The 25,813-nt window shown below is 49.8% G+C and overlaps 1 long non-coding RNA gene across 1 annotated transcript in view; it reads right to left on the bottom strand.

The window, feature by feature from the left end:
* Nucleotides 1–649: 649 nt before the first annotated feature.
* The window catches only part of LOC142019641 (uncharacterized), a 195,240-nt gene continuing 170,076 nt past the window's right edge, over nt 650–25,813 (bottom strand). Inside the window, exons 3-4 of the long non-coding RNA XR_012647142.1 lie at nt 23,498–23,535; nt 650–4,155 (exon numbers count right to left, since the gene is read on the bottom strand). This is a non-coding gene — a long non-coding RNA (uncharacterized LOC142019641). The remainder of the gene's footprint in view (nt 4,156–23,497; nt 23,536–25,813) is intronic.

The following is a 25,813-nucleotide window of genomic DNA, read 5'->3' as shown; positions in this document are numbered from 1 at the left end:
TGGGGGGTGTCCGTTAAACCAGAGCATTTACTTGCACTCTTCACCATAGCGCTCGCCCCCCCTCCCGGGTCCCCTGCCCCCTTCCTCCCCAAATAAATGCCAGCGACTCACCAGTGCTGCTGGCGCCTTCACCCCCACTGGAGGAGCCACCGTGGCAGGGCCCATCGCTGCCATGAGAGCCAGCCCACACTGGGACACGTGCACGCGTGCCGGGGCGCACATCCGCACCTCGCCCCAATGGCAGGAGCACGTGGCAGCTCTGGCAGCAGTGACCCCCGCTGCTCCAGCGCCTCCTCCGGCCGTGGAGGCTCCTGCTGCTGCTCCAGCCACAGTGGCCGCCAGCTTTGGTGGCCACCAGCCACAGCAGCTCCAGCTCAGCAGCTCCTGCTGCCATTCTTGTGGTCTCCCACTGTGTCAGTGGCACCTCGAGACACAGTGTCTCCAGTGGCAGCTCAGGCGGCTCTGGTGAGTTGCCACGTTTACTTGCTCTGGGGGCAGGAGCTGGCGGACGTCCATGTTTCCAACATCTGCTAAATTGGAATCTGCTGAACTGAGGGTTTACTGTGTAAGTAACTATCCAGGCCTCAGGCACATCCGGGCATACAGATATGTAAGTAGAAAGAAAATGTTCAGTCAGCTGCAAGCCGGTTATTTTTTATTTTGGGTTTGGTGCGCGAGTTCTCGCGTCGGCCGGTGTACCCCATACACTGTAACTTCTAAACTAAATCTCTGTGCTTCTACCTACCTTTTCCCCTGAGGTTCTCTGTAACTGCTAGCAACTAAGGATGCTGTATGGCATAGCTCTTTAGTGTTTGGTAATAAATCACGTCTTCTTTAAGGTAAAGATTTGATTCCTGTGTCACAGGGAAAGGTCTGTGTATATCCATGCCTAATGTGGAAAGGTCACCTATCAGACTGCAGCTAAATTTCTTCCTCTTTGTTTCTAAACTCTCTCCTACGGAAAGGGGAAAGCCTTGGGGTTATCCCACAGGGAAAGATCCCAGCTGTGTCTTACTGGGTTTTAAAGTGGGGTTTTCCTCACTTGGGTGGAGGCAGCTAGCTCCTAGGGACAGGGAATCTGTGACTTTGGGAAGCTTTTAAGTAGAAGCCATTACAGGCAAAATATTTTAAGGTCTCTTGCTGGTTCCCACCTTTTGCCCTCAGCACAGGGATCAGCCTTGACAGGAGATCACACCAACTCTACAAGCATGTTGAGGAGCTTGTGCTCACTGGCAAAAAAATTCATGGTTCATTGTCTTTATTTGGCATTGCCTTACTATTTGGCAGGAAGAGGAAATAACCACCGAACAAATGCTGGGGGGTTATAGAATTGCTAACTGCTTTGGGGGTGCAGTAGGCTTGCCACTGACAAATGTCGATTGAGCAGCCAAACGAGATCATTTTAAGGATGCAGGCAGGTGCTGCTCCGTCTGCAGGAGGGCTACGGCCCTTTAGCAACTGCCTCAATGGCCATTACAAAGCCCATCATAAAGTGATTCCTCGGCTCCTTTGCATACTGCAATCCTATTGGCTGCGATGAAATGAGTCAGCAGGGTGGGGCACAGTGAGAAAGAGCCTTCTCCTGTCCATGCACCATACCCCAGCACCAAGCAGCAGGCACCAGGCTGGCCGTGGTGTGTGTTTTTCTCTCACACAGTTGGGCTGGGGCCCTTGCAGGCGTGTGCTTCCTTTACATGTTTGCATTCGCCGGGCAGGCTACTAATGAGCCCTGTTAGCGTGTTACATCAGTCTCTCTTCTGGCCACTGCTAATGAACCCAGCTGATTAAAGGTCATTGAACCTGGTTCTAAGGAACCATGGGCAGGTTTTGAGCCATGCTCCTCACCCTTTCCTCTGCCTGGAAATCCAGCCTCAGCCCAGAGACAGATTCGGCTTTGGTGTAAATTAGGTGGGACTCCATCACAGGAGTGGTTCAAAACGGCGACCCAGCAGAAATCTCCACCCTCACTCTTGTCTTTCACACTCTGGGCCGAGACTCTGACCTCCCCTCAGCCCAGGACATCAGCCTCCATCGCCAAAAACCTCCCTGTTCTGTCTCCCAGGGGAATCCTCTCCCCTGGGAGGTGATCCCCAAACACAGCCACATCCATACCCTGCCAGCCTCTTCCAAAGCCCTCCAGAAACTCACGTGGCTAAGAATCCGACCACAAACATGAGCCCAGGCCTCTGCTGTGCTCTGATCACTGCCTGTCCAAGAGGTTGTCATAGTTTCCTTGGGCTCCCTGCTCAGTCCGTCTGTGGCCGGCTCGTGTCTCTTTTCTTATATGTGCCTTGTAAAGTCTTTGGTGCAGCTACCCCTGTTTTGGTCTTGGTTTGTACAGCACCAAACACCATGGGATCGGGTCCATGACTGACGCTGTTATATGCTACACAGATATAAATCAGGTATAGCCAATCAATTGCAGACTAAGAGCCACGGACAGAGTGCAAAGAGCCATGCATTATATATGTATTTTTATCTATCTATCTATCTATCTCTAATATATCTAGCTAGATAAAAATACATATATAATGCATGGCTCGATGCCCTCCCCCTCTCCCAGAGCCAGGTGCTCCCAGGCCTCTGTTCAGACTCGATGCTGGTGACTCACCGGAGCCATCGCCACCTCCACTGCTGTCCCCGTGCGCTTCTCCCACCGAGTGCTGGGGCGTGCGCAGAGGCAGACGGCAATCCTGGCGCGCAGCTCTGAGCAGCAGCCGCGTTTAAGTCCTCCAAGAGCTGCATGCGGCCCCAGAGCTGCGGGTTGGCCACCCCGATATGAATAATAATACTTGTGATCAGAATCAAGCCCTTAGACTCTTTGGGATTCTTCCGTACTGCCAGAGGAGTCCCCAGCCAACTGCATTTTCTACATGCCAGTCACGGCAGCTCGCTAAATAAAGGGTCAATGTACATTTTAAATGCTTGTCACAGTCCCAGACACCAAATTCATGGTAGCAGCTGCTTGGAGGGATTGAGATACGTCATTTGTCTTCATTAGGTGCAGGAAATGCATGGACGGGCTGAGGGGGCTGCCCAAGAAGGGGCCTCTCCGAGGTTCATGGTGCATTTCTTCCATGTAATAGAGACAAATGGAAATGGTCCTTTGCTCCGTGGCAGTAACGCTCGCCGTACATTCGGGGACTGTCGCCTTTCAAAAGCTGCCGGCAGTTGTGACTGTGGTTCGGAGGGCTTGGCCTGGGTCTGCACCTGGGGTGTGGGCCAGATTTGTTTCCACAGCATGGCTCTGTTGAGGCCATTTTCACTCGTGGGGATTGGCTAGTGGTGGGCCTTTCTGCTGTGGGCAATACTCAGCCCTGGAGGCAAGTCCCCTTAGGTCCCTTGATGTCAAGCTCATTTGAAAGCTGGCTTCTCTTTACAGATTCCCAGGGCAGAAGAAACACTGGTGGCCATCTGGGCCAGAGGTTCTCCACCGGAGGGGTGTTCTCCTCTGCCCGGGGGTGGGGGCAGAATGTAGTCTGGGGGGCTTGAGAAGCTTTAGGAGAACAGAGGCTGCTGGCTGGGCACCTGTGGAGAAGTAAGGGTGGCAGCACACTATTGTCAAGGCTGAGCCCCACTCTGGCACTTCAAGCACAGGAGATGGGGGCCTGCGAGAACCTTTCAAGCACACTGCCTTTGCACAGAGTGGGGATAAGTGCTGGGGTAGCATATGGACAGCAGAAAATATCTGGGGCAGGGGAGGGCATGGGAAAGGGAGAAGAGAGCACCCCCTTGCCATACCTTGGCATCACCCCCTTAATCATCCCTCGCAAAGCCCCCTTTTCAAACCCAGTTCTGATCTTACACCTGGTTCATGTTGATGTAAAGGCATCGACATCAGTGGAGTTACACTTGGCTTACACCAGTATACTAATCAGCCCCCCCATCTATATTTATTGGGTGTGCATGTCTCTCTCCTGCTTGTTGGTTTTGTTTAGAGGTTTGGCTTTCTCAGTCTTTGGAAGGAGCCAGAGAGGCACCAAAGAATGTGTAAATCTTGTTTGGCTATCTCCGCTGAATTGTAGGGTTACATTGTTTTTGTCATTCATTTCCAGTGAACTGACGGTCCTTTCTTCTGCTGGTAGGTACTCATTGTTGGCGTTCTCCTTTGCAGGTGTTTGCTTGGGCTGTCGGGCCACTATGACACCATAAATCCTAACAAATCCAACAGAAACAATAAGCAATTGTTATTTAACATTATCAACTTCTTTTTAATCATTAAGCAATTCCCGCCACCCCTGGCAAGGCCCTGGCTGGAGGCCTCCATGGTAGCGCATGTCTACATCACCAACATTTACGGGAGGTCACCTGGTCTTCACGCTGCTATTAGGGCTGAGTCTAGCTATTGACTTACTTAGGCTTGGTTTCTTGCCTGGCTGTATATTCAACCACAGCTCCTTACCCTAGTGCTACTAGAGTCCCGCAAGAGGACACAGCTCTATGAGAAAGATTCATTGGTTTGGTCTGGCATGTGCCTCTAATGCAATAATGTTCCTGCCTGTTCAGAACGGGCCTAACTCAAAATTGCTTAACTAGATTTTCATGACCCAATGCCGAAGTCAATAAGGTATTCCTGGAATGAAAGGGATGCCTAAGTCTTTTCAGGATCTGGGCATAAGCAGGTTGTTTGAATGTAGGTAGCTACTTATGCACCATCCCAGACAAAGGCTACCCACCCTAGCTTTTCCTAGAGCACCTTCCTCCCAGCTGTGTAATCAGCAGCTATTGTGTTAAGCCCGGTGCCTTGAAGTTAGGCACTCGTACCAGAGCATCCTCGGGAAAGTAAACATTTAAAGTTCATGGAATTAAAAAGGCAACTACCTTTACTTAATGCAACAAATAACCTGAGCACAACTATTGCAGGACGGATTTATCCACCAACAACTCTTCTCCCTCCACCCCTCCCCAAAATCGCAGTTGAAATAAACCAGAGCGAATAGATGGGTGAGGCAGTATCGTCTATCAGACCAGATTCTGCTGGGGAGAGGGACCAGTTTTTGAGTAACTCAGAGCTCCTCTCCAGGTGTGGGAAAGCTACTCAGTCACAGCGCGGTACAGGCTCTCACCAGTGAAATTCATAATGGAGCTGAGCACTAAAACATGGTGCTAATAAAGAGGCTAGATTTAGGGTTCATTATAACAGTCTGTAACTCACCATTTCCTCTCCTTTCTGTCCTATGACTCCAGGACTTTCCAGGCGCTTTCGCCTTGGACATGGGCTGACTACCTCTTAGATCCTGTAGTTAACTGAGACACGGAGTCAGGACGGCCGCTGGGGATGGGGCACAAAGGGGGCCATTGCCCCTGGGCCCAGCAATACAAAGTGACCTGGAGCTCCTTGCTGCCACCACTGCTACTGCAGCAGCAGTGCTGGCTGGCACCCTGGGCCCTTTAAATCACTGCTGGCGCCCTGAGGGCTAGCAGGGAGGGACGCAGGACAGGCTGGCAGCATGCAGGGCTGACTGTCCCCACCCCTTCTGCCTGGGGCCCCGGCGAGAGGTCAAGGTACATGAGCATATTGTCACATCTGGCCTTAAAATCTATGAGTCTAGCAACTGATGAGGAGGATGCGGGACATGTCCCTTCCCAGGGCCCTGCTTCCATTTCCCGGCACGCCTCGTAACCTCGGCAGGGTTGTAACGGCACTAGACACGAGAACAGCAGGCTGCTAAACTCTGCTTCCCTCCACACGCACCGCGCTACCTCCCACCATCCTCCCTTGGACCAGGGTTCCCGCTCATTTTTTTCTAACATGTGGAGAATAAATTTTGTTAGGTGTGCCGAGGCATGAGCGGATCTGCACCACCAGTAGACACACACGCTGCTGGTTGAGGGGCTGCTCAGCTTACAGGGAACACTGTCTGCATCCCAGCCAGTTTCTCCCACTTCTCTCTGCCTGCCCAGCCATCTTCCTGTCAGCTTCCCATCCGCCGTCCCTGCCCCAGCTAGCCCCTGGATGCTCACTCCCACTGCTCAGCCTGCATCCCAGAACCCAGCCCTGGCTCCTAGCTTCACACACGGCTGCCCCTTGCTAAGGAAAGCACCCAGAGAAAGGAAAAAGAAAGGCCCCATTCCCCCGCCCCGAGAGAACACAAAAGCACAGAAGGAAACATATACTGTACCTCTGTTGAGGGCTGCACACAGGGGCCTGAAAACATGTCATCAATGCCCTTCCCCAGACAAGCCATGCAAACATGACGTTACCATCATTGGACATGCACGGCCCATCCTGGAAAAGGGCCAGGCCGTGCTAGTCCCTCAGCCTGCGTGCATGGTGTTGCAATCCAGCCCGGGACTGGCACTTCAGAGGAGACGAGGTCATTCAAAATAAACCCTCCTGCTGTGCAGATTCCAACCTGCTTCCTCTTATTTCAGCCAGCCCCATGGGGAAATGCCTCATCCATCAGTCCAGCTGAGAGCTCCCTGCCTTGATGTGCTCAGGCACAGGAATGAAGGGAAATATTAACCATTTACACCCACCCAGCTGACTTGGTTTCATCAGAGGGGACAGGCCTATGCTGAGGTAGGTTAGTTAACATTCCAACCCCACTATGAATTAGTTACATCACTTGGGGGGGCGTGAATAACCCACGCCCTGAAGGACAGAAGCGATACGGACCTCAGCTCCAGCGTGAGTTGGCGTGAGAGCTTCTCCCACGGACAGAGCCAGGCCTGGAGTTGTTCAGCCAGCGGGAGAGCTTTTCCCGCCAGCTTAGAGCAGCTGTGCCTCCGGAAGTGACACGGCACAGCCATGGCCGTAAAGAGAATGGGAGCGCTTTGCTAGAAGTCCTGGGCTTGCGTGCAATAAAATGCTTCAGTTGGACTCTGCTCACACCAGGGGAAGCGTCAAAGGCAGGAGCTTAGCGAACAATTGCAATCAAGCGAGATTCCTTACAATAATTGCAGCTTAAGGAGCCAGCTCATTTCTCCTGAAATCAAATGTTAAGAGAGGACATTAGCTGCACAAGCGTCTCAAGACACAAAAGGTCACAATGAACAGCCTGAGTTACAAGTGCTATCAGATGTGTGCTGTGGCATTTACCTCTGGTCTGGCTCCCTCCAGGGTCAAGGCATTTGGGATTTCCACCTTTAACCAGAAGCGCATGTCTGCTCGTCATGGGCACCTATAGTGGTCTGAACTGTAACGCACCTTCTGAGCCTCCAGTGTTCCCTTGGGCAGCCAGCCACCCAGGAGAGAGGGTACATCTAGACTACAGGAGTACATATAGACTACGCCTGGTAGAGATGCGCAAAATCGAACTCTCTGCGATTGGCAGTCGACCGCTGTACTCCTTAATATTGCGAGGAGTTCGCACCTAACAAAATTTATTCCGCACGTACATTGAAAAAATTAGAGGCCATATTGCTCTTGACAAATCTGCACATTTTAGTTTCTTGTCTGAAAGGTGGCCATCCCTGTCCCTGGGAAGCCACTGGGTAGAGGTGCAGTCAAGATGGGCCTTCATTTCTGGATAGGCCCGAAGCGACCTGTCATGAGAGCCCTTAAAGAAGAGACCTCGGAGAATCCTGCTGGGGTACCTCCATGCCCAGAGGGAGAAAATAAAAAGATACAGAACCTGAACCTGATGCAGCTCAACTGAATGCTGGCAGGTGACAGCGCAAGGGGGACGCGTGCTTAGCGATGGAAAAATGAGATCTATCTGAGTTGGGGTCTGCCCTTCAGGCCCGTCTTCCGGCAGGTCCAGTAAGAGGTGGAGATGGTGGACACAATCAAGTGCACTGGACTCAAGGCAGAAGAAACTCAGCTCTCAGGGCTGAACCCAACAATCACACTGTAAGAGAGACGTGTACGTTAATGGGTTTTGTCCCCTCGTCCACGGACCTCACACCTTTGTAGCATTCACTAAAGCTGGGCTCTGTAAAAACGGGGCCTGCAAAGGCCCAGATTATAGCCTCCGAGGCAGCCAGCCTGCACAAACCAGGCTCCAAAAGCAGCTGCTCTTCCTACCGCTGCCACCAGTGGGAGGGGAAGGCTGAGGCCAAATTACAGCTACCAAAGCTGGATGACCGGCAAAGCCAACCTACGCCTGGAGGGGAAGTGTGGTAGCGGGTTGCTACTTTACCTAGCTCAGCATCAGGGGAACAAAGGGAGCTGGTTCTCTTTGAGTATCAAGTCCAAAGGCCAAGGGGTGCGTTAGTAGGATGACAGAGGTGGCTGCTGTCCGGAGCTGGGGTTAGCTGAGTGTTCGGCTCCCAGACAAAGGCCAGGTCTACGCTAGGGGGAAAAATCGACTTCAGATACGCAGCACCAGCTATGGGAATTGCGTAGCTGGAGTCGATGTATCTGAAACCCATTTTCCCCGCTGTTCCCCAGCGGGAGGTCGATGGAGAAACTCTCCCTTACTTCTCGCGACTTCCTAGCCCTCAGCCCCAAGTGATCCTTGGGCCCTGTTGCTTGGGAGGAGGGTGGGGCTGCAGCAGGGGTGGAACAGGGCCTGCAGCATGAGGAAGGCTGCCTTGGGCCCCATGCCTGGGGCACTGCTGGGGAGGGGTTGCCCCAGCCCTGTCCACCACGTGCCACAAACCATGTTTTCCAGGGAAGGCATTTCCCAGCAGCTGGTGTGCAAAGCCTCACCCTGAGCCAACAAACCCTCCGCACACCAGCCATCAGCGCTCATCCTAAGTGGTACAACAGGGACTCAACAGCTGCCTGCGGCGTTCTCCTCCTCCTGGGCACAGGAATCCCTTCCTGCCGCAGAGACCCTGGCCCCGGAGGGCGACGGCCCTCACCCTGAGCCCATGCCAGAGGTGAGGGGCAACAGCAAGAGCAGGGTTGGCACAGCAGTGGCACCAGCCAGCTGCGTAGTCCAGCACAAGGTCAATGGTGGAACCCCGATGGGTCGCTTTAGCACGGCCCCACCAGGCGCGCTAAGTCAAACCCTGGGAGATGGCCCGTAGCCAGGCCGCTCTCCCGATGAGCCCAGCTGTACCCAAAGAACCACCCTGCAAGGGGGTAAGCTGCATCCGGCGCAAGTCTTGTCACAGTGCGAGGGAGGCGAGACCAAGAGCTCTCTGCACACGAAGCTTGGAGGTGACTCTTGCCGCCTGGCCGTGCTCTCAGTGCTCCTCCCAGCTGTCAGCGGGCGCCACCTTCCTGCGAGCTTTCAGGGCAATATGGCCACCTCCTCCCCAGCAAAGAGCTGCAGAGGGTGATGAGTTCCTACCTGGCCAATTTTAACGTGGCTTGAGCCATGGACAGCGGCAGCCTCACACGCCTTGGGCATTACCGCCAAGAAACCAATGAATGCAAGCAGTGACTGCCTGCGGCTGATGGAAGAAAATTCAGTGGCTGTATCCAAAATGTCAAGAGGGAAACAATACATCCCAATGATGAGCGGGCAGAAAGGGACAACGTTTCAGAGGCTTTCTTAGCAGTTGCTGTGCTGATGCTCTCTTAAGTGCAGCGAAAGGACCACAAGTGGCCATAGACTGGAGGAGACAACATTTATACGCCATGGCAGGGTATCCGTGTTGACAGCAAACCGGACGCAATTCTTGCCTGCATTTCGGAATTGTGTTTCAGTTGTGAATCCGAGGGGATGCCCAGCAGAAGTGCTTGGTCCTCACCACTGTCTCCAAACAGCCTAAACCAAGCACTGGACGGGACTCAGGAGATTTGAGTTCAATTTCCAGATCTGCTGCTGCTTCTTTGGATGACCTTGGGCAAGTCGCTTCCCTGCTCTGTACCTCAGCTGCTGCCTTTGTAAAATGGGGATAATGACCCATCCCTCCTTTGCAAAGTGCTTTGAGCTCTCTGGACGAAAGCAAGAAGTTAGTCTCACCCATCTTACGAAAACGAGTGCTAGCAATAAATACACAGCAAGAGACAATATTACTCTCGAAGGCAGTGTGAGCACAATGCCATTCTGGATGTCAGGAGGCTGCGTCGGTTGCTTGTGTGGGTTTTATTTCCTTATTCCTTGGGAAGCTGGTTTGTAGCCTCACTTTGGCAATTTTATGCTCAGAAAGCCTGAACTGCAGGAAAGTCAAATGAGGTTAAATAGTTGCCCTAGCTTCACTGCCAGACAAAAGCTGACACCTTCTTGGACGAAATCGCTGAGAGACAGTCAAGGACTCTTCACTGCGGCTGCAAATTGTGTGACCGAGCTCGAAAAAACAAACCACCAGATATTCTTGGCCCGCATGTGCCCATAACCAGACAAAACCAGAAAGGAGCAGAGATTACTCCCCCCCCCCGCCCTCCCCATTTAGGCATGTTGAAATGATTGGAAAAACCCTTTGTTTTGGTTTCCTTGTCTGATAGAAAAAGCTTCTTGAGTCTACTCCTGTTCACCCCAAGCCTGGGTGATTGCAGCCTAAAGGACTGGAGAACACTTGTTTCTGGCGGAGCTATGTGTTTGCTGGCAAGCTGTATGTATTTAATGAACTGTTTTGCATGCTTGGATTGGGCCTGAGAAAATTAACTGAACCCATTGTTACCAACTGGCCCTCTAGAGCGCTCTTCAGAAGAATTACCTGCTACACAGCAATCTAGACGTGGCCAATAGATGAAGGGTGGCTGAATTGCAGCTTTGAACCATCCATTGTTGCTGCAGAAATGTTTAGGAATCAGCCATTTAATGAGAACAAAAGAAATTAATTGGTGGTTTAGGCCTAATGAGACTGCTGTGCAAATTAACAGTCCTCATCAGCAGAAACAAACAGAGTCCTTAAATGAATTGCTGTGGAGCATTACACTGACTAAGCTTTTGCCGGAATGATAAATAGCAGGTCAGAAGAGACCATCTGTGCTTTTTTTTTTTGCTTTCCTGAGAGAGGCAGTGAGGAATGAGGCTTAGTGGGGGGAAAAAATAGATCTCAATAAAGCATAAATCCTCAGTTTTATTCATCTAGGCCCAGCTTGACACCAGCATCTTACTACAGAGATAAAGGAGAAAACCACTTGCATTTGCATTTGAAAAGAGCGAGACTATATGGCCTATACACTCACGAAGCCAAAGAGTTCTGATTTCAAGGGATATTTAGCCCCTATTCAAGCTTTCACAAAAGCCTAGCCTCCAGTAAACCAGGGGTAGGCCTGTCTGATTAAGGCTGTAGACAGAAGCCTTGTATATCTGTCACAGAGCTCATTTGTTCCCTCTGTTTACTTAAGACGTTCTTCAATTCCCAGTGAGGATTTGTATTTCTGGTTGGGTTTACTTATGCTCATAGGCTGAAAAAAATCTGTCTGATCTTTAATAATCAAAGTAATTAGAATAATCCTTTCAGGGCTGAATGAAGGATTATTTCTTCATGTCATTTTAGTTTCATCCTCATTTGGGCTGGTAAAATGTGGAAAAAGCACTTCAAAAGCTCCCCTGTAATGCGCTCAAAAATTCCCACCCACCTGACTGGCTGAGCCGGCATTCTGGGGGAAATTTCCAGGCCTTGGCATGTTTGTCTAAAGGACATTTATTTATTTCGGCGGTGGTCAAATAAACATGGAGTCCACTGAGACTTGTGGATAGTTTGTTGTTTGGCTGCCTCGGTTAGATAAGGAATCCTTTGATGAAGTGAAGCCACTTTGTGCGCTTAATCTGAGCCTAGCAGCTTCACACAGCGATTGTAAAATGCAGCGGTGTCTGCGGGAGCCGTCATTACAGAGGAGGATTAAAAGGTCCCAAACCTCACCTATATTTCCCTTTTGTAAACGAGTGAGGAACAAAGAAGTCTTGGCTTGCCAAGAGGAAAGAATAATTGACACAATTCGCAGACAGTGGATTATTATCATGTAAATAAATGAATGGGAGAGGGCAAAAGTAATTTAGACCTTAAACTTTTTCATCTGGCATTTAACAAGAGGGATAAACACATCTTTCAAAAGGAGCATCATGAAACTGAAGTCGTGATTGCATTTTATTACATTTGTTGCCCTCTTTGAACTAAGCTCTTGCATTTGGCAGTAGGAGACCAGGCCAGGCTCATGGCAGCTAGATTTGTAAAAATGCCCTTTTAAACCAGAACAAGTTTGTTTAGTCAGAGGCTGGCGATTCTACGGATGGGCCACCTGGTGCTGATTGCAGTTGATCCAAACAGAACCTTTGCCCAAGGTGTCTGATGGTTCAGATTTGAAAACTAAATTTAGGTAGGTATTTTTCTTCATTATTTTGCCGCTTCTGCATTTTTTTAACGGAATCAAGAGCATCAAGATACTATTTTTCATTATGACTGCAGGAACTAGATATTTCATAGGAGCCTTCCTTACATGAGATTTTCATCCTACTGCAGGTGGTTTAAGCGTCTAAAATTCTGGGTGTTTATCTGAACATTTTGCCACTGGCCTATATATATGTCTGCGTATACATACAAGCACAGTCCAAGAAAAAATGGCATTAGTGTTCAGGCACAGAAATAAATACCCAGGGACCTGTGTCCTAGCTCCAGCAGGATCTGTGAGCCAGCCTTGGGTAAGCCATTGATTGCCTGATTTTAAAAATTAGTCACACATAATTATGAATGAAAAACGTGCAGATAATTACACATGAGTTACGTGTTGGGTTCTTGTGAGTGTACAAGTGAGCTGGGTAATTGGATATGCAAATATATGGCCAGGCGTGCAATTACTTGATTTGCACTAGTGTGTGCAGAAATGACATCAGAAAATTAAGTACACTATTAAACTCACACTTTTGCACACATAAATGTGCTTCCCTAATTCTGAGACTCAGACCCTTTGCCTCACCATGCTTGTTTCACCACTGATAACAGTGAGACTAGCAATTCCCTGCCCCACACGTGAAGCTTAATTCATTAGTATATGGAAAATGCTTTGAGATTCTCAGAAAGTACTATAAAAATGCAAACGTCCAGTGACCAGCACCATTGCTATTGGTGACGTAGGATCGGCAGCCACCCAGGAACAAACTTGCTGTGTGATTAGGCAAGAAGGACAGAAAAAGATAATCAGTGCTCTTTTGCCAGCTTGACGTCTGATTTCACCCGACAAGAGCAACTACAGAAACAAGCATTGAAGTCAGAGCCAGAGCAGGCCTACAGCAATCGAGATATAAGAGATTGCTTGTCTTCTGTTCTGACCTGCCAGCTAAATTTGCAAGAGAGACAAGGTGGGTAAGGGAATATCGTTTATTGGCCCAACTTCTGTTGGTGAGAGAAAGACAAACCTTCAATTTTACACAGAGCCTCTTCTTCAGGTTAAATTTACAGACAGCGTGGACTGATAAACACCAATTTTGAACAGTTATTCATATTTACCCTCCTTAAACTTATACTGAAAACAGCCCTGAAAGAGACAAAAAGCCCCCAAGAGTGAGAGAGGGACAGGCAGACTGTTACAAGTGGTTGGGGAAAAAATGCCTTTTTCCTGCTTCATAATAAATTTCAGTGGTTTTCTGAGTGGAAAGGAAACATACGATTTTCATCTCAGCTTCTGAGTGATTATGAGTGTTAAAACGGGAATGAGAAAATCAGCAAGGAGCTCAATATGTTCAGCTAAATGACTAACATGAATGCATTCCTATTAAGTAGTCAATACCAGGCTGGCAGTTGTTGTCTGTTCCTATTCCTCATTAGACAAAGCCTTGACCTTGACCTCATTGCCCTGTTTGCAGGGAGACAGAATCCCATAACAACTCCTTTGGCAAATGCATTGGCCCAGGAATCCATAAATATTGATTCATTGTTTGCAGTGTAATTTAAATGTCAGTTATAAGTCCAGGGCAGATAAAGATCTGTATCAACAATAAAAGTAGAGAGAGGCTATAAAGCCTTGGGGGAAGCTAAGTTAAAATAGAAATGAAATGGATGTGTCCTTTAAAAAATGCTGCACATCAAAGAGAAGTTATTGATTATCAGGATAAACCATTTGATTTTGCAAATCAATAATTAGCTGGTCCCCCAGTTCTAGGTTCACATATGCTGTCATAAGGGCTACATGACTGCTGTTTTGTTTTATATGCTGTCATGTTTATTACTGCTTTGCTAATACAGGTTGAACCTCTCTAATCTGGAACTCTCTTGTCTGGCAAACTCCACAATCCGGCATAATTTTAGTTAGCTGGACAACCACTTATCACAGGTGTGGCCAAGTTTCTCCTCATCCCATAAAGTTTGTTTCCAGCCCCCAGTCCTGGCTCTCAGTGTTCTGTGCTTTTATTTAGCTGTAATTTACCCTGAAAATCTTCTATGAGCTCACTAACCAGTGGAGGTGTTGGTAATGTGCTAGACATTATTGGCCTCCTGTTGTCCGGCAAATTTTGTCGTCTGGCACGGTGAGGTCCCGAGGATGCTGGATGAGAGCCGTCCAACCTGCAATAAACTGCAGCATGTACTGTTCGATGCACAGCAGAATAAACAATGGTAAACTTTTGTAAATGCTATTCTGGACCCCTTCGCTGTCTGAGCAGATTAGATGCACCAGCCTGTGTCCCCCTTTTCATGGCGAAAGAATGAGTGTTCTTTCCTGCTACTAGACAAACAGCCTAAGAACTAGGCTTCCCTTATCCAAGTCTGACGCTGGCAGCAGGAACGAAAGGCCTCGCTGTGAGCAGGAGCCTTTGAAACGGGGTCCAACAGCCAGGTTCCCTCACAGTATTGATGTAAAGTTCTCCATGACATTTGGTTGTACTAACAAAGAACTTAACAGTAGCACATCAGACTTCAGCTCACACCTCCCCAGGTTTGGCTGCTCTTACAGTTAGTTCCTCTCTCATATTGCTCAGCCCACACCCTAGGTCTTCACTCCACCGGACAGCCACCGTCTCCCCCCCTAGATCAGCTTTGAAAAAACATCCACCTGCCTCAATGACTCAGCAGAACTCACGTAACTTTTTTTTCCCCCCAGCAAAATCAATACTCACTACAAAGTTTGGTGTTTCAGGCAAACACATCTTGAAAAGTAACTGCTTTCCTGTGCTGACAGACTGAAGGACGAGACCAGCGGTTCCCAAACTTTTCGGCATCATGCTCCCCCTTTTGATTTTTGAGAAACCCTCATGCCCCCCCGACCTCTTCTTTGCCATCATCCAACCCCCCTTTAACAAAACATTCAATTTGTGATTTAAAATAAACACAAAAACTTGATATAAAGCTGTTATTTAAAATTAAAATAAGCACAGATAGTTTTTCTTGGCCCCTTGTGGTTTCCTGGTGCAGCCCCAGCTGGCCAGCTGCCTGAGCCCCGTGCCGGCCGCCAGAGCTGCCCACACCAGCCGCCCACTCTCCTGAGACTTGTGCTGCTAGAGCCGCCTGCCTGAGCCCCACACTGCCACAGCCAGCGACCTGCTCGCCCACCAGCCGCCGGGGCCTGTTGTCCACCTGCCCGCTGGCTGCCCAAGCCCCGCACTGCCTGGGCCAGCCACCCGCCCACCAGCCCAAACTCCACGCTGCTAGGGCCAGCAACCTGCCCACCAGCCTGAGCTGCCCAAGCCACACACTACTGGGGCCAGCTGCCCAATCCCTGCTCTGCCGGGGCCAGCTACCCGAACCCGACAAGTCCCACAAGCTGGCCGGCCGCCCCAGCTCCACAGACCCTGTGAGCCTCCCACCCCAGCTGCTCCCCTGCCCTCCCACAAAGCCAGGCACCACCAGCCCTCCATTTAACCCCATCCTCCTCCTTCCTCCCCTGCAACCCACACTCACTCTCATTTGCAGAAGGCAGCCAGCTCCACCTGGGTCTTTGCCGGCTGCCTGCTTTTTATAGCAGCTGTGCTGGGTCACCCATGTAACATGGCAGGGGCTGAGAGCTGGAAGCCAAGGCCGGCTCTTTCGTCACATGGTGGGAATCATGGGGGGGTGGGGGGGCACTGGGTCACCATGCCCACCCCCCCGGAATTTCTTCCTGCCCCCCCCGTTTGGGAATCCATGGCCTAGACTGACAGCTCCTAAACAGTAGTGGGCTGAAAGCACCCGGCTGCATGGGGGAGGTGGGGTGGGGATGAGCTCCCCTCTCACATGCTGATGAAAATCGGCCCATGTGCTGCTCTTGGTGCATGTGCCAGGGGTTGCTGACCCCAGCCACAAGAGCTCACGCACTTCGCTCCAGAGGTCCCAGGTTCAAGCCCGCAAGGGGATAGTTACACAGGCACAGGGGCCCAGCTTCTCAAAGGTCGTTAGGCATCAGTTATACCCATTTGGGCCACAGGACCCTATCCCACAAATGCATCTTCCCATGGTGTCGTTGGTACCACTCCTCCAGGGACTAAGGGTTAGCTAGAGATCAAAGCCTGCCCCATGTCTTCAGTGAAAACCTGCGTTCAGCCTGCACTGTAGGATTCCAAGCAAGGCCTTTGGAGCCTGCCTCCTTAAAAAGGGAGCTGAGCCTCCCTTCAAGGGACGTGCATTTTAAATTCTTCTTATCAGGATATTAAATAAGGGGGAGGGAGTAATGCAGGGCTTCAATTATTTAACAGACTGTGCTGGGCATAAAACATGTAGGACATGAAGCCATCGGGGCCAGCAAGAGAAGTTTTTTCCCCTTTGACTAGTTGTTCTTTTTAATCAGTCATAACTTGGCACCTCTGCTGAATCCTTTGCGAGTCCCAGGCAATGTTCCCGCTACTTTTTTTCATCTATGAGCAGAATAAATTTTGTTATGTGCACCAACACACATGCAGACGGGCACCCCCAGTAGAAACACACTGCCAGCTGTTGGCAGTCTGCAGTCAGCTGGGAGATGACTGGGAAGACTTACTGGGAAGACTGCTCTCAGGGATTGCTTGGTCTTTCTTGAGAGATGCCCTGTACCCCAATTCTGTGCCAGTGACAGTGCGATGCTGGTTACTGCAGCCCCTGCGGTGCTGGAAAGGTGCTTGGGGTTAGCAAATAGAAAGGCTGGCAGAGGAACACCCAAATGTGCAGAGAGACTTCTCCGAGCTGTGTCTGAACCCCTGGTGCCTGCAGGCTCACGTGGGGAATCTCTCAAGGAGCAGCTGCTCTGTGAGTTTGCCAGGGCATCCCACTGGCAGCACGTGGCGCTGTGGTGGTCTTTGCCTCATGCTTCTGCCTCCCGACTCGGCTGGATGCCGAAACATTAAAAGACTAGTCGCTCCAAACTGTTTGGCGTTCAAAACAGGTTCAATGCCTATAATTAGCCACGTTTGGGGTTTGTTATGAACAGTAATTATTATTGTATCCCAAACCAAGCCATCTTCTCCTTGCCATCAGGGCACATGGTAGCCAGAACCACCTCTTCTGGTTCGTGCCCCTCTGTGGGGCGAGACCCTGTGGTCTCCACCAACCTCCTGTTTTCCCATCACTCCTCTGAAGGGGCCCAAGTCTTTGGACATGCACCCTATTCCCCAACCAGAAACAGCTCCTGGGGGCATGGAGGCTCCCCCCAGAGCGTGAGCGATCACCGTTGCTGAAATAAAAATCTTGCTAATGTAGAAATCATTAATATCCTGCCAACATTCAGCTCCAACAGTCCTGCCTCAGCTCAGCTGCTCTGAGGCCGCCTCCTCCTCCTCCTCCTGCAGACCTTCTCTGCCTGCAATCTCCCCATGGCTAGACAGCCCCCAGCCCTGTCTTATAGCTGGCTGGGTTACAGAGCAGGCATGTGCTCTTCAAAGCTCCACCTGCAAACCCAACACCGTCTACCTGAGGCAGCAAAATAAGTGGGCCACACAGTACTCTGGTTTGCAGAGGATCAAAAATATGATCCTGAGGTCCTCCACGGCAGGGTGTGGATGGCACCTGGATTCCTGGCTAGGCTCCATTTGGCTTGCCATCCTCTCTCTCAGTTGCTCCATCATCTTCCCTACTTTCCCATCACCAACGAGTCTTCCCAGGTGGATGAGTCTCAACTGAGCAAGAAAAAAAAGAAGAAAAGCACTGGCTTTTTCCAGGCCTCCTCTATCCGTCACTGAACGGGAACAGGCACAAGGCGATGTTTCGTCCATCCCCAGTTCACCTTCCCCTGCCAGTGGGCAGCAGGAGTCAGGACCCCGGACAAACGCAGCTACAACTCCACCAGGGTGCCAGCTGCCCACTGTCCCATGTTTTGTGGTTTGCTTGTCTCCTTGGTGCTGTGGCCTTTTTCCCACCCAGCAACACTGGCCCTCCAGGCAGCATGGCTGTCATGGGCAGAATGGTGCTTGGGTGGCTGTTTCCTGGATGGGTTCATGAGCTGCCGCCCATCTACCGATGACCAAGGCCGTGGCTGGCTGCATGGACGCCAACAAAAGCTGCTCGCACGCCACTATCTCCGTCTTGCACATGAGCCCCAGCTTTAGCGGGACGGGACCCAGATCTCCTGCCTGCCAGGATGCAGCTGCGGTGGCTGTGTTGCGCTGATGGGCACTTACTGGAAGACATCAGACACGATGGCAACAACAAGTGACAGGCTGCACTGTCCCAGGCCAGTGATTGCATTTTCTGTGGGTAACCCAGGGACATTGCTGCTGCTCATCACTACGGCAGCAAAACCTGGCTGAATTCCAAGGGCTGAAGCAGGAGCGAAGAAGCAGACAGGCTTTAACCTTGCAGCTGCTTATCCTTCTGGGTTGTCTTGTTTCTTCCCAACATGGAGTTACTCCGCCCTGTGAAGGCAGGAGGCTGGTGAACCAATCGACTTCCCGGTGACACAAATCAAACCCTCCTGACAACATGGAGAAGGAGCTGCAGAAGGCAGTGGCGGAACACAGCCTGCAAGCTGTTCAGCGGCACTGCAGGAGACTGGAAGGTCCCCCTGCTTGCCTCTGGCTGGGCACGTGGGTGCTTTTGGGGAAGGGCTCTGCTCCTTTCCCCAGGCAGTCCTCACCCTGGCAGTGGGATCTCCGCCTCTTGGGCCAAAGGTTCAGCCAAGCTGGGTGACCCCAGTTGGAAAGCAGATGAGCTGGGCCTTTTGGCCGCCTTGCTCTGCCAGAGATCCAGGCTTTGATTCAGGGTCATCTCTCGTGTCAACGAATGGAGCCTCAGGGTATGTCTACACTTACTGTGAGATCGACCCATTCGGGGCAATCTGCCCGAGTTCCATTTCCCACGTCTCGTAAAGAGGCGCGAGATCGATCTCTCTGTCGACCCCCTGCACTCCTCTCGTGAGGAGTGCCCCGACCTCCCTCCCTGAGACAGACCCGCCAGTCGACTGCAGATACATCAATTCCAGCTACACAACTGCCGTAGCTAGAATTGCATCTCTGCAGTCGGCTGTAAGGTCTCAGCTCTAGCTCACTGTACAGTAAGTTGCATTTTTGGGTCAAAGACATTTGTCAATTAAAAACTGGCACAAATGCCCTTGGTCGGAACTCCTCAGCCATCCAATTTATCAAGGCTTCCGGAACAGATGGCACCTTACTGGATACCAAACTTGAGCCAGCACAGGATGAACTAGCTCAGGGTCTTGTACGCAGGGCAGAGGCTTTTTTGCTGCCTGTGAGGGAGAAAAGAAGCAATCAATTAACTGCCCTGAAGCAGTGGGCAAGCCCTGGGGGGTGGTCATTCAACTCCAGCCCGTGACCCATTTTTCTGGTTTAGCTCAGTCTTCCTGCAAAACCTTGCAAGTTGCCCAGTGAGTGAATTTCAGCTCGTCGCCCTGTGGCAGTGGTTCCACTCTGTGGCCGCATGTTAGAACAGGAACATGTTACAGGAACTTCTCCTATCCCTTAGGAAAGGGGGGCTCGTCTCCTCTCCTTCTGATCTACGCATCGCCCTCTGGTTGCTGTCCCATGCTCTTTGGCAATGCAAAATGGTATTATTGCTTCTTCTCTCTAGGCACGGCAGAAAAGGGTTTTAAAATAAAACCTGCCCGACCCTGCAGTGTCTGCTCTGCGTTGCTCTTCTGCTGGCTCAGGGTGCCTTTTTGAGACTGGACTGTCTGGAAGACACCAGGCTAGCTTAGTTTTAGGTTTAGCCAAAAGAGGAGCTAGAACAGACACATTTGACAAAGAAACCGTAAGGAGCACAGGAAAACGCCACTGTTCCTACAGCTGGGGCACACAACCACATCCGGGACTGCTGGAGAACTGTGAGGAGGAACAACAAGAAGTCCTGTGGCACCTTATAGACTAATAGATATTTTGGAGCATCAGCTTTTGTGGGCAAAGACCTGCTTCGTCAGATGCCCACAAAAGCTTATGCTCCACAATCTTTTACTCTATAAGGTGTCACAGGACTTCTGGTTGTTTTTGAAGATACAGACTAACTTGGCTCCCTCTCTGATACTTGTGAGGAGGAAGTGCATGTTTCCAAAAATGCACATTCAGGCTTGTAATTGTGGGCTCAGCGATGTTTCTCTTTCTGATGTGCATGCAGGAATGCCCATAGACAATGAATTTGCATCTGCTGTCATGGGTTTGGCCATTGCACCAACACTGGAAAAGAGGGCCGAATGATTGTTTTTTATTTGCTTGGGTCGGTGTGTGGCTGGGGAGGGAGGAGGGATAGAAGGTCACTCTGCTCCGCTCTGGAAGCTGCTCAGCCATCCACACCCATCACATGCATCTGACAAAGCGGGTCTTTGCCCACGAAAGCTTACGCTCCAATAAATGTGTTAGTCTATAAGGTGCCACAGGACTTCTCGTTGCTTCAGCCATCCACAACTTCCATTTCTGTCTTCTAAAGATACGTCCAAGGAGCTGATCTTCACCTTGCACCAGAGCCCACATTTCTAACCAGGAGGAGATACGTCCGTACAGCCCCACTCCATTCGCTCTCAGCCAAAGTGGCAATTAGAGGTATGTTTTGGTTTGGTCTTATGCAAAGTCCACATTTGTTGCTGGGCTTTTAAGATTTAAGCCAGAGGGAGAAACGATTATTCTGTAGCTGCTGCACCACATGCTGTATTGCAAAGACCCACAACAAAATGGGGCTCGCAAAAAGCCTGTAGCCCCTTTGCTGATTTCATTGGGACAGGCTGGAAGTGCTCATGGTGGCTCGTGTTCCCAGCACTGCTCACCTCATACAGACTGTAGGCGTCTTACACGGCCACCCCAGGAAAGCCATTTTGAGGGAAAACAAAGGCCCCAAACATGGCAGGAATGGCTGCTCCTTCCACCTTGTTTGGCTTGTTCTTGGACACACGTCTAAGGATGGCCTTGTTGGGAAGCTTTGCTGAGTTACAGCCAATTGTTTCATGCAGACGCTAAGCTCTTACCTCCATCCTCATTGGTGCCTTTAGCACCTGCACTCCTCGTGGAGAGTCAGGTCCTTTGAATGCTGGAGAGGAAGAATGGCAGCCTTTAAAAATTACTCTGACTATGCTTAATACCTCTCCAGTCTGGGAGCCGCCCCAAGGGCAGACATCCTGAATGGCTTTTTTTGAAATCACACCATTAGCTGTTTTCTGTCTGATGCACCCTAGGGTTAAATGCCCACAAAAGTCCAGGTCCCACCTCCTGGTTTTGCCACCAGAGTCATCCTGTCCATAGGATGGACTGGGGTGGACCACCCCAGGCACAGTGCTTTTGGGGGCTGTGCAATGGCCATCCCACCCCAACTGTCCTGGCTCCAAAATGTTGCCAGTTTTGAAGAGATAGTGAGATACTCTGGACTGTATCTCAGGCAAGGAGACAAGTGCAGGGACATCGTGTGAGATAAGGGCATCTTGGAAGGGCTCTGCAAAAGAAGTGGGCCCCAAGAGGGCTTTTGAAGGAAGCAAGCAAGCAGTGGCTCTTTGCACATGGGTACGAGTGGAAGCTGGTCCAAACACAGCAGGTGGCATCAGAGACACAGAAGCACCAGGGGAGGAATGGGACAAGGGGAGCAGTGCGGAAGAGCAACAGTATCAAGTTCTGTTTATGCCAGAATTATGTTCCAGCAGCAGAACCACTTTCTCCGCCCTTCAGCTTTAGCTTTTGACCTTTCCAGTCCTGCTTATCCACATGACTCTCGCCTCAGTGGGTCGCCCGTCTACAGCCAGAGAAACTCGCGCAGCCCTGGCCATCGCCGATGCCTGGTGTTGATCTTGAAGGCAAGTGACACGCTTAATTTTCTTGAAGAGTGAATCCAGCTCTAGGTACTTGGCTTAAAAATATCCCCTTTGTCTTCGTTATGTTGGCCCGCCTGCCTAGAGCCGGAGTAGTGTAGTTTTGTCTCTTTCCTGCTGGACCAGTTGGCAAGTTACAGACTGTGCATGAAAACACTTTCATAACATTTGTTTTGTCTCACAGAAATAAGACACAAATTCTTGGCTCTCTGCATCAAACACAGCTTTCTTGCTGCAAATGTATGTAAACTAGCGGCTGAAAAATACGATGCACTCAGGTATGACTAGATAGCAATTTAAAAGGTTTCTTCTTCCTGTAGGCAGATCGTCAGCTTGACTCTCAGCTTTATTGTTTTGTTCTTTGTTCTGCTTTGTTTTGTCTAGTACATCAGAGTGAGCTTTTTAATAATTATGTTAAAGTAACAGCCATTTAGACTGTTTCTAAGCGAGACACTGAACTTTTTATTGAGATCTATCAATGCCTTTAAGAGAAATCTTTCATATCAGATTTATAGCACACTTATCTACTTAATGTATTTGATAGGGAGAAAAATCCTCACCTGTAGATTCTTATGGTTTGAATGTAGGTTAAATTAAATTAAAAATATTATATGGGCATTAAAGCTAAGTCTTAACTTGACAGAGGTCATAGTGACCAGTGGTGTAAATGGGATTGTTCACACACATGGACTGAGGAAGAATCAGAAAATCCCATAGGTGTGACTAAGATTTTCAAAAGTGATGAGTGATTTGGAGCTCAGTTGGAGACAGCATCAAGGGACCCGACGTGGAGAGGGAAGGCACTCAGTTCTTCCAGGTCAGAAACCTACAAGGGTAGTTACTGCCTTGGATACCTAATGGTCAGACTGGCACATCTATGATCAGCCACATTTGTAAACGTGAGAAACTTGTCTTCAGTCCCAAAAGCAATGAAGAAAAATGAAGTCCTTGCACAGTGGCCAGAGAAAGCACTCAACAGTGATGAGTGGAGAAACCTTTCACATGGGATGTCAGGATAATTTTGGAGGGCAGGTACATATCTAGGACAGTGCAACAAAGACCAAATTAATGGGTCTACTTGTCCGCCGTGAGGAAATGCATCATTGGTAGAAGGATTCCCTGCCAATGGCTCATTGGTATCACTGGGGTTCAAGGAGAAACCATATCATACCTTTGTGTTAGAGTGAGTGTGGACTTCCAGTGATTTTTCAGGTGACACTGAATGTCTTGCGTTTAATGAAACAAAACAAGCCCCTGTAGCACCTTAAAAACTAACCGGAGTCATTATAATTTTTATTATTTTGATGACTAATTCCACCTGTGGAACCTCAAGACCAAATCTTGCTTTATGTTTCACCCTGAGATCTGATGTTATAAACCCTAAATTTATTCCTCTCAGTGACACTGTGTGAGCATTGGAAAGGTCAACTCTGGAAACTCCTTTACCCTTAGATCTGGCAAGGGTGAAGGTGCTAACCTGACAAGACTCAGCTAGTTACTCAGGTGATTTTCTAAAGGGTCAAGTTGGAGGTCCTTGAAGTATCTTTGTTTGACCATGTGTAAACAGATTATTAACATACATTTTAAAACGAATTGTACCTGTGCTTTGGAAGGTGGTGCTCATCCCCTTGTGTAAACTGGAAAAATGAAGGAGACAAATAATTAAATCTTGTCAGGAGCAACTCAGCCTAGCCGCCATTTCTGGCAGATAAGATGAGATCCACTAGAAACGTTAGTAACGGAAGTCCTGTTGTTCTGTGTGGACATCAAGGAGCAAGCATTTTCCCCAACATCCCTGTCTCAAATTTCCATCCCCCTCTCGTGTTTTTGATGGTCTCCATCCCATAGATGGCTGTACTTTGGTAGCAAAACTGCAGGGATAAAATTGTGAACCACTTGCGGATGCCACATGATTAGGGTGCTTACATTCCCCTATGGCAAATACAGAACACCAGCCTCTGGGGATGGGGGGGCTGCTGTTCCATGCTGCTCCTCAGTGATGGGGGCGGCTGCCCCAAAGTGAGGCACCAGGGATGGGGGCTGCGCAGCCTCCTGATGTGGAGGATGGGAGCTCTGCAACCTCACAGTGGGAGGTGCTAGGGAATGAAGCAGTGACCCCAGGGCTGAGCTCACCGGCAGAGGGAGCTGCCTCCAGGGGGTGTCAGGGAATAGGGCAGCCTCCCAGTGGAGGAGCTCCCTGGCAGCAGGGGCTGCCACCTCAAGACACCAGGTGCCAGGGAACAGGAGCCCCACAAAATAAGGGACAATTTGCCCATTTTCTGAAAAGGGTCAGGACGCCTCTGAGACAGCTAAATAAGGGACTGCCCTGGGAAAAACAGGACAGAGGGTCGCCCTGCACATAATAAAATCACTATAGAAAGGCATTATTGGTGCAAAAAAGCTTTGGTCGCAGCCAGGTGTAGATGGCATTTCACATTCAGGGCCAGTGTGGACGTGCTCCACGCGCAGAAGTCTTTTAAGCCAACGCAGAGTGGTTACTATCCTGGGTTTTTCCCAGGTGACTACACAATTACTCCATTGTTTCTAAGCAAGAGAATCAGCATAAGGTCTATGCACCACCTGAGCCTCGGTTAAGCCTTAACTCAGCTTAAACCCCGTCCAGCGCACCATTGACAACCTATCCTGGAACATGATCCCTCACGCTCACAGGCCCTGGGTGACAGGCCTGTTGTCTCCTACAGACAGCCACCCAACCATCGAAAAAACTCTCACCAGCAGCCACACATCATACCACAGAAACACTAACCTGGGAACCTGTCCCTGCAGCAAACCCCATCGCCGGCTCCGTCCACTTACCTATCCTAGAGACACCGTCACTGGACCTAACGACAACAGCCCGACCATCAGGGGCTCATCCGCCTGCCCATCCACGAATGTGTTACATGTCACTAGGTGCCAGCAATTCCCCTCTGCAATGAACCTTGGATAAACCAGACAGTCTCTGCGCCAAAGGATTAATGGGCATAAATCTGACACCAGGAATTGGACACAGATGAGCCTATAGGGGAACACTTTAACTTCCATGGATTGATTTCAGTAATGGATTTGAATGTAGCCTTTCTTCTACCAAAGAATTTTACCCCAAGATTACAGAGGCAGACATCTGCATTGGAAATCATTTACAAAGTTGACACCTTTAACTTTGGCCTGAATAGAGATCTGAACTAGCTCACGCACTACCGGGGCAATTTCTCCAACTTTCATATTCGCAGGAACGGGACATATCCTCCTTCATATGCTACACTGACCTGGTCTACTAATAGTGATAGGTAACTACCCCTCCCTGCTATAGAAACCCTGGGTTCTGGTTTTCCTCTCCATTTCCATCTGAGGAATTGTGTTTTACCCACAAAAACTCAAGACCTAATACATTTGTTAGTCTCTGAGGTGTCACAGGACTGCTTGCTCTTTTGCAGCTATGGACTAACATGGCCACCCCTTCACAGTAGGGCATAACTTGTGCTGGCCTGTTGCGCGGGAGAGGACTGAATCCCTGAAGAGCATCTCCTTCCCCTAACAAGTCACCGTGGAGCTAGTTTGTATTCTTTACAGCAGAACATGGTTTGCCCAGTTTCAGATAAAAGAAGCTGTGAATGGTTAAGCTAAGACACGCTGGGGTTCTGGTCTGAGGCCCGTCTTGTGTTTCTCCTCTGGATTTAATATAAACATCCCTTGGATGTTTCCATGACTGTCCAATTTACTATGCTGGGATTGGACGTTCACCCAGGACGTCACCAGAATGTGTGGAAATGTGCTGAAGTATTCAAGGCAGAGAACATGAGCTTTTAATGTGGTAGTGAGGCATGCACATTCTAATCTCATTAGTTTTAGGGGCTCGAAGTTTGGAAGTTTAATTCAAGCCTACATTATTATGACTGACCCTTTATGTTCCCT

The sequence above is a fragment of the Carettochelys insculpta genome, chromosome 12 (genome assembly GCF_033958435.1).
Source record: "Carettochelys insculpta isolate YL-2023 chromosome 12, ASM3395843v1, whole genome shotgun sequence".
Taxonomy (NCBI): domain Eukaryota; kingdom Metazoa; phylum Chordata; order Testudines; family Carettochelyidae; genus Carettochelys; species Carettochelys insculpta.
Note: the sequence above shows the minus strand (reverse complement) of the source record. Positions and strands in the feature narration are given on the sequence as shown.